This window comes from Onychostruthus taczanowskii, unplaced genomic scaffold (genome assembly GCF_017590055.1).
Source record: "Onychostruthus taczanowskii isolate IOZ18803 unplaced genomic scaffold, ASM1759005v1 scaffold8, whole genome shotgun sequence".
NCBI classification, from domain to species: Eukaryota; Metazoa; Chordata; class Aves; order Passeriformes; family Passeridae; genus Onychostruthus; species Onychostruthus taczanowskii.
This window is the reverse complement of record NW_024505892.1, coordinates 12,703,683-12,716,054: the sequence shown is the minus strand read 5'-3', so window position 1 is coordinate 12,716,054 and position 12,372 is coordinate 12,703,683. Positions and strand designations below refer to the sequence as shown.

At 42.7% G+C, this 12,372-nt stretch overlaps 1 protein-coding gene across 1 annotated transcript in view; it reads right to left on the bottom strand.

The window, feature by feature from the left end:
* SCAF8 (SR-related CTD associated factor 8) overlaps positions 1 to 12,372 on the bottom strand; it is a 151,025-nt gene that overhangs the window by 41,847 nt on the left and 96,806 nt on the right. The window lies entirely within an intron of this gene.

Here is a 12,372-nt window from a genome sequence, read left to right as displayed (position 1 = left end):
AAGGGCAGAGTGTAAGTGTATGAAATACGTACATGTGAGCAGGCAACCCTGCCTACCTTTGCTGAAGGTACTGATTTAATGCACTCTTTATGGTTATTCTGCAATAGCTTAATGGGCCATAAAACCAGTCCTACCCGCTAGGAAGCCTTCACAATTGTCTTGCTGTCCAATACCCCCTATCTAAAATTAACCAGAAAATAAACAGCATCATGCACAGATAGAGACTCCTTGACTAGCCAACTTCCTCTGCAATCAAAATATTTCCCTAGTTTTGTTCCTTTACACTCTGTTCCTTCTTCCTCTTCTGCATGTTTTGTTGTCTCTTCTGAAATGTCACGACAGCAGACAGCCCACAAAAAATCAGTGTGTTCTCTTCAAGCACTCAGAAAACTTCTCTTGCCATGATAATTAGTTTGAATTAGATGACTAATCATAGGGAGCTCTGCCTAGAGCAGGAACACTGTGAAAGGGCTGTATAGAAATGCAAGTGTAAGTGAAATGTGACTCACAGTCACACTCGGACTTTTTCTGCAAATGTGTCAACTCAATGCCTTTTTTATATATTAGTGATGGTGAACTTAGCTGCTCAAGTACAGAAACAATCTAGCCTAAAGCCACATACATGCATTTTGTAAGGTTATACAGCACTATGGTTTGGTTTATTTACCTAATTCTGCTTCCTTTGCTCTGAATAGACACAAATAGGGTTTGCAGAGTACATGCAATGATATCACAGCAATGATACAGCAATGATATCCTAAAGCTTACAGTGGACCTGAGGTGTCGGGCCATGGAAAGAAGAATTGGGATTCAGGAGCCGTGCTCTGTTGTGGCACAACCTCACTCTGGTTCTATCTACATGGCTAAGTTAAACAGCAACAGGAAACTCTCCACTGCAGTTGATTGGTGGGTCTTGAGCTTGACTTTCTTAGGTCACTTGAGTCATGACCAGCACAGTTTTGCCTTCCAAACTATTTCTGGGCACGTGTAGGATAGGCCAAGAACTACTCACTATACGCAATTTCCTTCCAGCATCCTGGTTTTGGGAGCAAGAGAATTTAAGACCAGGGATATGGTTGGCTTCAGTCCAGACAGTGGTCCTGGGAATTACATTACTAATATAGCTGTAGTCCCTACCCCCTGAATTAGTGAGTATAAAGAGTAAAAATGTGTTTAGGCACTGGAACAGGCTCCTCAGGGAAGTGGTCACAGCACCAGCCTGACAGAGTTCAAGGAGCATTTGGACAATGCTCTCAGGTGGTGGGAGACTCTTGGAGATAGTTCTGTGCAGGGCCAGGAACTGGACTCAATGATCCTTGTGGGTCCCTTCCAATGCAGCTGATTCTGTGATTCTGTGGTGAGATTTATATTGCTTACCTAGCTTACAATGAATTCAGGACTTAATCTATTCAAGTGTTCTGAAATTTTCTATCAGGAATTAAATAGCAAAAATTTCTCCTCAAATCTATTTCATATATTATAGAATATAGTACCTGTTCCTAAGTGAAAGCCTTAAAGGGAATGACACATGATGCTGTTTAAGTAAGGTTTCTGTGAATGCTTATTTCCTGATAAAAATCCAGCCATTTCCAAGCAGGCATGCTCACTCAATTGCTTATCTTACATTTGAGTGAGTTCTTTTTTTTTTTTTTTTTTTTTTTTCTTTTTTTTTCTTTTCTTTTCTACCATGCAAGAACTGTGTGTAAGAAAGCCTGCAGGTGATTTATAAACTCAAAGGGAAACATACTAAGTTACACATATCAGCAGTTTCCAGCTCCCAGCAAAGCAAAAAGTAGGGTTTTTGGAAGTAGTGAATAGTAACTGAATTCTGCGGAGTGCTGTTATCTACAGAGATGGGAAGTGGAGAGGAAGGATGTTCATGGATCACATGTTATGTTGCACCCAGGAAATTGCAGATAATAGTAGTGCTCCTGATACTTGTAAGAGCTCTGCAGCCCTAAGATAGGGCTAGGACAAAGCAGAGGGAGCATGGGGAAAACCATTGAATGGAGCAACCAGATACTACAGGGGTGGGTACTAAAGAAATTCCCATTAAAAATTATGCTTAAGAGCTCCCTAGTCTCCTGTCAGTATATTTTTTATACAGCTGAGATCATTGTAGTAATTTATATTTTGTCTTTTTTTAACACTGCATCTGTCATTCCCCCTTTCTGCATGTGTTGCGCAGTTACTCTTGTCAAACTATCAGGGAAGACTTTATGGGTGAGATGGAGCTCACTGCAGGTGTTGAAAGGCTTAGGACTCACATACCTTTGTACTTCAAAATAATTCAGCTAAAAGCTGGAGTATGGACACAGACCTCATTCTTGGAGAGAGGCAAAGGGAACATACATAATTTGTCTGATTTATTCAGATTAATGTTAGGCTTCACTCCTTTCCCTCCTTCCTTCAATTTAGTATTACATGCAAAGCAGCCTGGATAGGAGGGTAGAACACTGAAAGATGAGAAAAGAAACTACATAAGCCAGATGTGTGGGAAATGAACTGACCCTTTCCTCCTTCTTCTAGCTCACTGGCTGCATGGGGCCAGCCTGGAGAAACTGAAGAAATCAGGACAAACTCTGGACAGGACATTCCTCATGCTCAGGTGCTTTGGGGGACCCTAGTGTAAAAACAACTGGGAGTAGTCTACAAGAGTCTTTGCTCTTACAAATTGCCACATGGCATCTGTTTTGCATCCTCTCACCACCTCACTCTGAGCAGCTGTTTCTTTACAGGGAAACCACAGAACAGATACTGCAGAAACACCTTCTTTCAAAAGCTTTGTGAAATGCTTTTATCTGAGGCTGAAAGGTAAATGGACACAAAGTTGAGGGGAGACTGCTCTAAATTGCCACCAGCCATTGGGAACATGCCATCAGTTCCTCTTGTAACCTCTGCCTCCCACAGAAAATTGAGAGCCAAACCAGGACCTTCCATAACACAACTACTGCAGAATACCTTGACTACATCTCCCTGTTCCTTGCCCTGGAAAATACCTTGCTTCAAAGTGCAGTGTCTGGCTCTACTTTTCATCAAGGCTGTACTTGGAAGTACTGCTATTAATGCAGCAGGGCCTTGGAGCTCTATCTTCCATCCTCCAGAAGATGAAGAACCTGCATCTTCATGCTGTCATGCTGGTTTTAGTCTGGTGGAGCTCATCAGTGCTTAGTAAAATTGCACCAGGGTAAAACTGGCATAATGGTGCAGAGAATCAGGCCTGCAGGCTGCAATTTGTTCTGACATAATAGGATAAAACTATTTGTCTTCTATGTACTTTCAAGTGATAGAGCTGATGAAATGTGTCAGAGTAAAGCCCTGGAAAGTGAAGTCCTTTTTCTGTCCATTAATCAGGCACAGAATGGATGGGAAAGCAAAAGGTTCACCACCAGGCTACGTGCTGTTCTCCCAATATGCCTGCATTGAGACCTGGGTATGCCCTCTCCCATGTGACAGTGTAGATTTTGTTTCCTTGTCCATTTATTTCCTGGCATCTCCATGGATATCCCCAGGGGGGACACCAATCAATGTCAATGTCAGTTGTGATGCTGCCTTATTGTGTTCTGGAAATGCACCCTAGAAGTGGATGGGCAGCCCTCACCCCTCCTAACAATTGGATAACCTACTTCCACTCCTTACTGACCTACTTATTTGCACACTGGTGACCTAGATATGGTCCCGCTGAGGCTCCGGGTCCTTCCACCATGAATGAGCTGGGATGTTACTTGTGTGCACATGTCACCAGCATGAATTTGGTGCTACACAACACCCACTCTGAGAGAAAAATCACATGAAGAAGAAGTAATCAAACAGAGGAAAACATTATCTTTGCCTCTTCCTCCATTTTTAGACAGGAATCGTTTGCAGCAAGAGAAAGGACTGGGATATAGAGTAGTGATGGATTAGCAAACAGTAGAGAAGAGTCAACAGAATGTGAGAAAGAGAAATTGTTATGATTCTGCAGTTTAGTAATCCTTCACTGATGCAGTCTACCAAGTATTATCACGTTAAGTCTGAAGACCATTTGTTGTTTACAACTCCAGTTTTCAACACCAGTAAATTATGAGGAAAAGCCTATACAGTGCAGTTTCACACCAGGTGTACTGCTATTTTAGCCCAGTTATCTATTATTTGAAGCAATTATCTTCCTCTGCTATAAATTGAATTGATAAAAATTCTGCAGTTGCTGGCATTCCTATTTCTGGGTGGCATATATCTTCAGGATTTGGAAATTAATGCACATCCATCAGTCTGGATTACTGGGACAATCTGGTTGTTGCTACAGGATATGCAAGAAATTAGACCCATTCCCAAACACTGACCTTGCAGTATTTGATGTGAGAATAATGTACTCAATTCTGTGCTCATTGTATCTATATCAGGAGCAGATCTACATCAGGGTTCACAGTGCCAGAACTGCACATGCAGTTTGGGGTCTCCAAACCTCCTGAAGCCTTATGGCAGGAGAAAAAACAGTTTCTAAGCTTTATGCATATTCATTTTTGGACACTGATAAACAGATGTCCACCCTCACCTTTTTACTTTCCAGGTCCATGTTGTAAAGGAGCAGTTTTGTAGCTCATGGTATGTAAGGAAGTGGTAGAGCTAAAGCATCATATCTGGTGACCCTTGGCAGCCCAGATACCTCCATCGGTGCTCTCTGGAGAAACCCTTCACACTCAGCTAGCAAGGGGCTAGCTTTGGGTTTGTGGTGAGACAATTTCACTACTCAGCCAGTGGACTTCTCACTTTGCACTTGCTACATGCAATCTTTTTACTGCTCATCTCTCTTGATTTTGTAACACACTTTAAATCCATGTTCTCAGTAACATAATTTAAAACAGGAGCTGGGAGCCAGTAAACATCAAACTGGCCAGAATGACCTCAGGTCTTTCTGGCTATGTCTGTTCTCATATATGCCACTGGTGTGATGTTCATACATTGTCCCCTGCTTTGGCTGTTTATATCTGCCAAACAAGAGCTCAGGAGATCCCCTTGGACTGGCTGCCCTGGGATGTACACAGTTATCTGTGGCTCTCACCATCCTTTTGGGGTGAATGTGGCAGAATGCAAAAGTGAACACTGCCTTTTGTGTCCTGATCTGGCCCTAGAGCCAAATCCAAATCCAAATCCAGTCTCTTTCCCCGAAAACTAACCTTTGCTTTTGGCAAAATTCTCCTCAACTGACTTGCTTTTCCTGACAAGTACAGCTGTATTATTTTGAAGAAATTTTAGAAATGACCAGGTTGTTACAGCTTCTCACCATTGCAGCACTGTAATAGTGAATGGAAGAGGAAGAGATTGGAGAGAGTTGTTTGTTTACCTGCTTCACTATACACCATCACCCTGAACACACTTTGAAGTATTTTTTCCAATTTTACGCTACTCCACTCCATTTTATTTTATTTATTTTCTATCTACAGTGATTCATTCACAGAATTTGGATGTGTAGTCAGGGAGAAATAAGTTTTGCAAAAGCCATTTATCCAAAGGCACTGGCGTGTGCCTATAATTTGATGTATGACTTTGTGAAAGCTGTCACAGAGGTATCCCACATGCTCCAGCACTGATGGATCAGCATACTGGCATGATGACAGTGTTTCACCACTGGTAGTGCCTTTTGACTCTGCATTTTAAACCTGGACAATTGCAAGCTCTGATTTTCCATTAGCCTCTCATGTAGCTTCTGCCTGTGGTAGAACAAACTTAGTGGTATGAGTCACACCAAAAGTCCAAAATTTTGCAAAGCTCACAAAATGAATAATGGGGAGGCTCTGTATCACAAATTCACATGTTTTAGGATTACATGCAAGGGAAGGACTCCTGCTGCTATATCACTCCACAGAAAGGACATAAAATTTTCTTTAATACTTTTGTCCTAGATACAGAAAGCTGTTGTGGCAAGCGGCCGGCCTAGGGTGAAAGGGATGACCAGCAAGGTTTAGTCTGCAAGGTGGAAAGCTCACCAGTATGATCTGGTCAGCATGTGTCACTCTGCTACAGTTACTCAGACACCTGGTGTGAACTGCAGTTGTATCCCTTGGCAGAAAGTTGACCTTCATTTTAACCAAGGTGAAGCACAGCCCAGAGAAATCCCTCCTGCAATTGTACTATTGCAGTGACATTCCCTGTGACCTGGCAAGCTGGGGCACTTGCAAAGAAATTAATGTTCATGGAGACATCAGTCTCCTCTGAGCACTTGGGGTGACTGTCCGATCCAATAGCAGCACGCACCGTGGGCTTCGTCAGCTCCTGCCCCTGGTACCACTGCCTGGCAAGGGGTATGTTTTTAAATCAGAAGCAGGACAGAGTACTGTCGCAGCATCTGGTTGTAGATATCAGACACCAGACTTTTCTCAGAAAAAAAAGAAAAAAAAAGAAAAAAAAAGAAAAAAAAAGAAACCCCTGTTGCCAGTGAGTCTGCAGTCTGCTAACTCCAAGTTGTACACAAGGCTTCTCAATATCAAATGCTATTGCGAGTTTCCAGCAGCATTGGCACAATAGTAAGAGATTCTCTTTGTCTCAGACAGGGAATCACCTCATCAAACCATACACAATTTCTCTACTCTTTTCCAACACACACATCTCCCTTTTCTTTGTCCATTTAGTTCAAACAGTGCAGCAGGTGGGGGCAGCTTAAGCAAAATGAAAAACGACACTCAAGTTGCTAAATAAAGCCACAGCACGGACACATGAATAAATTTGCTTTCCCAAAATACATTTGCAACAAAATAAGAAGGAAATAAAAACCTGCTGGAACTTTTTTACCACGGGTAAACAGATATAAGTATGGAGTAAACTTATCCCTATTCAATGTCTGCTGTATGCCAGGGCCTGCATCCAGACCACAGCTGGATCCCAAAGGAGTAAGCACTTAGCAGGTCTTGCAACACTGCCTGCACTGTTTCTGTATCAACACATCTTCCCCTTCACTTAGGTTCAGCAGCTGGACATCACAGTTATAGACTCTGACCCCTGAAAAGCCAGCAGGATTGTCAATCCTCCCATGCCTGCTGCAGGAATCGGTGGCATTGCAAGGAATGGCACCAGGCAGCTGCTGGCAAAAGCCAAGGTAATGTCACAAATCTGCAAGCCGCATAAATGTCACCTATTATGGGGAAACAGAGTAATCCCAAAACAGTGTTTGATAAATGCACTGCCTTGAAAGTGAAAAATACTGCAATACAGCTGGCATTTGTAACACTGCTGAGCAGCCAATTTACGAGTGCCGCAGTTGCGACACGAGTATATGGATCTGTACAGTTTCTGGGAAAGGAAGGGCAATGCTGTTCTATGGAGTAATGATTACAATAGCATGACGAATAAAATATGAAAGGAACAGGTGTTTTGTAATGTTTTGTAATGTTACCAAGGACAGTTTAGTGCTAAGACAGTGCTGTGGGCTGACTCAGAGGTCATTGTTCATAGCATGTGAATTTTCAGAAGAGGATGAGCTCTGTGTCTCCTTTGCTACATGCATTTGGCCTTTGTTCTTGTTCAAAAGCAGAGAGATCATAGAATCACAGTTGGAAGGAACCTTCCATCTAGTTCCATTCCCCCAGCCATGGGCAGGAGCACCTTTCACTAGATCTGATTGCACAAAGCCTCAACCAAACTGGCCAGAGACACTTCCAGAGAGGAAAGCAAAAGTTTTTAACTGTCTCAAGTGATAGTGGCCGTCAAATCCTCCTACTAATGGGTTAATACTGAACACCTAAAGGAGTAGTCACTGTCTGAAAATACTTGGGCATAGTACTGGAAACTTGACAGAGAGGCCTCATTCCTTTCTTTTGTGTCTAAAGCCAGTGGTGGGATCATTGAAAATGCTTTCTGGTCCCACTGTCCTGGGGCAGACAGGTTAAATTATTTTTTTTTTTCTTCTTGTGTTATGTCATTTCTCTGTTAGGTGCAGAATTAGGTATTGTCTGGCATCACTGCTGGAACTGCTTTAAATTCAGCACAGGGCTGGGGTGACAATATATTTGACCTGAGAGACTCAGAAGATATTTCTGATTGTCCTAGCTCCTTCATGCTGTGACAGTTCTGCTTAGTACTGACAGCAGAAGGATGAAACAGAGTTAATGTTACCTATTTCAACTGAGATGTACTTACACTATGAGCTTAAAATTAATTTTTGGTCCATTCTGCCTACATACCCCATTACAGTGTGATGCCATAGCAATGTGATGGGTGTTGAAATCATGGTAGTACCTGTGCAAAACACAGCTAAAAGCAGGAAAGGAAAGGAGATGGGCCAATAGGATACTCATGAGAGCTGAAAAATATATGTGTGTAGAGTAAATCTTAACTGGCCATGGAGAAGAGAAGGCTTTGGAGTTATCTAATTGTGGCCTTCCAGTACCCGAAGGGAGTCTATAAGAAAGGTGGAGAGAGACCTTTTACAAAGGCATGCAGTAATAGGACAAGGGGGAATGGCTTCAAACTGGAAAAGAATAAGTTTAGATTAGATATTAGAAAGAAATTCTTCTCTGTGAGAATGGTGAGGCACTGGAACGGGTTACCCAGAGAAGCTGTGGGTACCCCATCCCTGGAAGTGCTTCAGATCAGACTGGAGAGGGCTCTGAGCTACCTAGTCTAGTGAAAGCTGTCCCTGCTTTGGGACAGAGGGTTTGGAAGTAGATGATCTTTAAGGTACTCCCAACCCAGATCATTCTATGATTCCATTATAAACACCGATTCAAAGAATGTGAAGATCCAAATGTGAAGATCCAATAGCAATGTGTTTCAGAGTGCTGCATGTTATAAATGAAACTATTCACAAAGTTTCACTAAGTTCAACATGAGCAATCCTTAGAATGAATCCTCACCACAGAAATCCAAAACTAGGATGAATAAAAATTATTTAATATTAATTGTTGTGGTTGTATTAATTAAAAATGTAACTAATTATTTTGATTGAATTATTATATGTAACCTGTTGGTTAAAGGGAATGACAAATATCAGGACTTTTCACCACATTCTTTTCTTGCTATTTCAAGCTCAATTGTTCATGAGAAAATCCCTGATAATTAAAAAGTTTCAAGAAGTTTGGTTCATGAACATCATTCCCAAATGGAGGGTAGAGCCAATACCAGAGAGTTTGGGCCCTCAGTCCCACAACACCAACCCCGAATAGCCAGGGTGCACAACTCTTAATAAGAGATGACATGCCTGCAGCATTCCTACAGGTTACTTAGTAACTACCTGTGAATAATGAAGGTACCCAGAGAGAATAAAGGTCACTTTGCAAATGCAATTAACAAAGGCTGAAATTTCTCATGAACATATTTGGGAGTGACAGCTTGGAGAAGGGAAGCTTGCAGCAAGCAACAAAATTCGTGTTAATTAGATAGTGCACAGGCTTTGCAAATGAAACACATTGAGATGGTTTAATGGTAGATGAGTGGGATGTTTAAACAAAGACTTGATGGGGGACTTTTGAAGTGCAGTCCTAAAACACACAAAACACTGAGGAATTTTTTTAGATCTATGAAACAGCAGCTGATTATGTATAGATGAAAAGTAATGAACCAATATTCTCAGAAGTGTCTTCTTTTCTTTTCTATATATGCCTCTGTAACTTCCATTAGCACCCACAGACTCTTAAATACACAAACACATTAGTCATGCATCAGATCACACTGTACATTTTGTTAAGTATCCAAAGGCTGAAATGACTCATACAATTTCTTTTCCCATGTGAATCACATGCAAGGCTTGACATATCCCCACTGAAAAAGAAGGATGTTGTCTTTTGAGTAGCATTTTTACAGCACCTCATTTCTTTAGGACCCTGCCTGCAGAGCAGGGACACCAAAACTGCATTAAAGAACACATCAGAACATTAGACAACACTTGTCAGGGAAAGAAGTGAAGTCTTGCTCAGCATTGTCCATCCCACATGTAGGCAATTTGCTCCACTAAAGATGAGTGCCTGATGTTACCAAACGGGGACGGCCTTGTTTTGCAATCAGATCCTGAAGCTTTAATGAAATTATATCAAAGGCTGGAATTCAAACTGTCCTCTTTCTTTTGCAAAGAGCCTGCTTTATTCAACATTTTTCCTTTAAAACCTTCCTTTGGTTTTCAGGTTGGGAATGAGTGGTGTCATGACTCCCAAGGAATTAAGCAAATTGACACATTCTACGGTGATTCACGGACAGTGGTTTTGCCATCCTCTGCATGTATTGTGCCTCCAAGCAGCGACTATTGTCAGAGGATTTGGGTTTGGCTTTTGTAATTCCTAATTCTGGTTTCTTCCCCCCCAAGTTTCTCAATCTGTTGAAAAGCTTCACCATCTGCACACCATGAAAGAGTTGCAGAATCTGGCAGCCTTCAAGTGTGTCACTGTGTTTTCAAAGAAGGCAACTGGCCTCTCTGTGCTCCTACGTCACATTCTGTGAGGGGTTTTGGTTTTCCTGGGTAAACAGGGCTGCTAATGACGCATGTAACCCTTTCCTTCTGCTGGAAAGGTGGCTGCAGGCACCCTCTGGCATTTAGAGAAGATTCCTGTGGGGCTTGGTAAAGCACAGCTGTGCTGGGGCCACTGGAGGCAGACCAGCAGTGGGGCTGCAAAAATACATGTGGGCTGGGTAAAGGAGATCCTACAGTGCTCCTGCATTGGAAAACTGAGCTCTGGAGAGCTCAGGACAAGGGGTTTTACCTACATGAAGAGAACTTGCTCTGTGGCTGCACTCAGTCTTTCTGCATCTAGGGGAGACAGCAGATATATTTTCACAGCTGAAAACCCATTGAACCTGCCTTCATGCCTACCTGCGTGCAGCCATCCCTCTCCTGTGGCACGCAATAAAAGCCACAAAGCCAGCCTGTCAGGCACAGGGGCTGTGTTTTCACTGATGGAAGAGATGGCTCTCTACACTGAGCACCACACAAACTGTGTTCCTGAAATCCACTTGTACAAGAGCCACATGGAGCAACCAAAGGGATCATGCTTGTGAGTTCTCCTTGGAGCTGACCCACAGACCCACAAATGAAGGCATAGAGAAAAGTTGTTTCCGGAGAGAGAGGAAGGCCAACTAAAATTCCAAATGTTTTAAATGTGGTGATTTAATATAAAGGTGGAGGTGCAGGAGCATGTCAGAAGATGGCATAAAAGGCTGGAAAGAGAAGGAGAAGTGTGTTGAAGAGGACAGATAGGAAGGAACATAAGATTTTGGTTTTGCTAAGGCATGAAGGAGACCACTGCCTTTCTCACTGCTTGGCCTGTCCCTGGCTTCCCAGTGTGGAAAGTGAGACCTACAGCAGCTGAGGAACATACAGGGAAGCAGACAGAACCACTGATTAAATGGAAGAAAATACAAATTTTTCCAAGAGAATTACTACCCAGGCTGCCACCCCTCTTCCAGCTAGGCATTTCTGCTAGCTGTTTAACCTAGGCTTAGCTGCTTTGGCTTCAGCAGCTTAAAGTTTCTGTGTTTTGAGTTTAATGCCAAAGGTAGAGGTTTTCTATCTGAAACACCCTACCTGACAGAGGAGGTCTCAGTATTTCCTTCTGTTCTGGCTGAATTATATAATAGATCTCCTCATCTGCTTTTCTGCGTCAACCAAATTGGACAGTCTGCTATTTCAATCCATTTCTGGATTGAACCTTGCCTGAAAGCAGTTTCTAACCAGTGTGCCAGGGACCTACATTCCTCAGTCTCTGCCTGACTGCAGCACTTTCTTCCACTGCTCACATTACAGCTTGCCCAGTTTAAGTATTCACACTGACTTCTACTTCTCCAAGTGTGAAGGCCTCCAGGCTGTGTGAAGATAAAATTAAGTTTCTCTTTTGAGCAGGTTTCTTTCTCTTTTCCATTGGGAACAGCTGAGTAACCCCCCTCTCAGTTCTCCACCTGCCACTCTTCACACAGACAGCAAGGGGACAATAAAAGTTCTCTATACAGATCCATAGCCTCTGCTTCAGGAAACATCTTTGCTCATTCTCAAATGCCCCATAAGTGTTTGTGTGCTCTGCAACTATTAAATATTGTGGCACCTTGGAGAGTTGATGATGGGTGAAAGATTTGGCTTTACATTCCCTCTAGGTCTTCCTTTACCAGATGCTACAAAGGTAATCTCAACTCTATTGGCCATTTCAAGAAACATTTCAGTTTCTTGACATATGAAGAGCTGGTCAAAATAGGCTCTTCTGTCAAGAGACACAGCACCAGGCTAAGTCAGTTCTGACCACGCAGCTCAGAGAGAACAGGAACAGCAGCAGAGAGCTCATGCACAGCCCAGCTTGGGCTAAGCCATCCTGCAGGAAAGCACCTTTGGCACTCTGCTCACCCCGGGAAGCTCCGTGTGGGGTTTGTCTGCTGGGGTAGAGACAGAGCCTGAAGTCAGCTCAGTCAGGGCTCCCAGGTGTT